The sequence below is a fragment of the Grammomys surdaster genome, unplaced genomic scaffold (assembly GCF_004785775.1).
Source record: "Grammomys surdaster isolate TR1022 unplaced genomic scaffold, NIH_TR_1.0 125985, whole genome shotgun sequence".
Classification (NCBI taxonomy): Eukaryota; Metazoa; Chordata; class Mammalia; order Rodentia; family Muridae; genus Grammomys; species Grammomys surdaster.
The window spans coordinates 3,850,869-3,853,159 of NW_021620801.1; the positions used below are offsets into that span (position 1 = coordinate 3,850,869).

At 40.6% G+C, this 2,291-nt stretch overlaps 1 pseudogene; it reads right to left on the reverse strand.

Moving 5' to 3' along the window:
- Positions 1-482: 482 nt before the first annotated feature.
- On the reverse strand, positions 483-1,070 carry LOC114609891 (annotated as a pseudogene).
- Positions 1,071-2,291: the final 1,221 nt, after the last annotated feature.

Sequence of the window (2,291 nt, forward strand, 5' to 3'; positions counted from 1 at the left end):
GGGATAATAAGAGTGGGAAGGAGACCAAAGAGGGTAGGGAGGCTAGAGTAATCAAAATGTATTGTATACATGCATAAAGATGACAAATAATAAGCTTATTTTTAAAGATACCAATGAAATTCATAGAATCATTAGAACACAGCTTAAAGAGTTATTTATATTCCCCTAAACTGAAAATTCTGAAATAAACAAATTTCTAGATACACTGATCTACAAAAATTGAACCACAATGAGATCAGCCACAGATCTATAACAAGCAGTCATGCTGAAGCAGTAAGTTTTTCTTTAAATTTCCAGCGATAAAATACCTAGACACAGATGGAGTAACTGGTGAATCTTACAAGACTCTTAAAAAGCTAAGGCTAGGTACTGCTCAAGTATTCTATAAGATAAAAAAAAATGCTACTAAGCTCTTTTTTAAAGCCAATATTACTCTGATAACAAAACAAGATAAAGACAGAAAAAAAGAGAACGTGCCCATCTTTTTTTTATTTTATATAAAAATTTTAATTTTTATCTTTAAACTATAGACTATACATGATTTGCAAAGGAGACTGTACCAAACAATGATCAAAGAAGAATCATCCATTCTATGCCTTTTCTTTTGTCTGGTCACTCAGAAATATAATGTTATCAGCTATGATTGTTGTTGCTTGCCGCCTCACATTGTTTTTATCCGTGTATTCGCCATAGTCCACTTTCCCTTCCACAAATATACGAGCCCCTTTTTTCACATACTGATATGCCACATCTCTGAGGCCTGGTCAAAACACTGATATTCTGTGCCATGTTGTCTTTTGACTGACGTCACCCATTTGGTATACTTCACTGTCCCTTGATCGACACATCTCATTTGTTGCTAGAGAAAATATTGTAACTGGGTTTTTTCCTTCCACCTGTCTCATGACAGGGTCCTGACCTACTCGTCCAAGTAACTGAACACAATTCAGAGATCGTTCAAGAACCAAACTGCTGGCTACTTCAGACTCATGTCGTACAAACTGACGAAATACCTGTAACACAGGTCTTCGAAACATGGCTTCGGTTTTTCTTACAACCTAATCTTTAGGCTTTTCACTTACTGATCTTGTCTTTGGTATCATCGTGTTCATAGTAAAAGGTCTTCGCTTTAACATTTCCAAAATACTGCATTGAGACATCTTTTATTTCGATTACTTCATTTCTTTTACTCCTTTAAGTCCTGCATTGATTACCCTAATCCTGGCCCTAGTGGAGTGACACGTGTGTGAGTCCTACGGCTTAAAGAACCCAAGGCAGCTAGATGTGGTGGGGCCAGTTTTTGTCAGTGTCCATTGTTGCAGTAAATTTACAACCCAAGAAGGCCCAATCAATAAAAACACAACTCAAATGATATAAGTACAAACTGCACGCCTGGATTGGGCAGAATTACCACTACACTATTCCCCATCCATGAGATCCCTTAGAACTTGCAGTTTTTCCAGACCACGTGCTTCTCCTCCTTGGGCCTTCCACCTTCCTCCTCATCGTCGTCCTCCTCCCCACCCCTCCAAACTCCCGTGCCCATCTTTCTAATGAGCAGAGATGAAGTGGAAATTTCTGGATATATCATGTGATGCAGACTCACATGGTGTTTTGCTGTGGTAAAACCTGTGGGAGGACACATGATGTTTGGAGGGCATATAAACAGGACTCAATGGACAGGGAAGGCGAGCTTGCATAGCTGGCTTTCCAATGTTTCAATGGTCTCATGTCTTTGTCTTCCTGATCTTTACCTCATTGAGAGAGACAGGGCAGAGAACGTCTCCTGGAATCCTAGCTGGTCCTGGTCGCTCCTGCTGATTCATGCCAATTCAGCAGAGTGCTACCACTGTCGATTCCTGTTTGGTATCCTGACACTACTGAACTGGACTGATGTCATCCTGACAGAGATTGGAATCACCCCCTGTTGCATGTAGCTTTACTACCCTGCTTAAGCTCCAGGAATGGACTGCACTACCAGCCCCCACCCAGCTTCCCTTGAATACACAGATAAAAGAAAAATACAGACATGCATGTTGTTCATTTTCAACTTACCTTCTTGACACAATTGCTGGTCATTCTTAAACTCCTGTGCTAGCATGCCCTTATCAATATTTTTATCTCCACACCTCTCCACCAGCCCTAAACTTTAGTTGCTCAGTTACATTTAGTCCCTACTAAATAACCCTGACCACCTGCCTATAGGAGTGACCTGTGTGTCTACTCTGTTTTGAGATCTCACATGGCTGGTCAACTTTTCTCTGTCAGAAGCATGGTGAACTCTCCTCTCC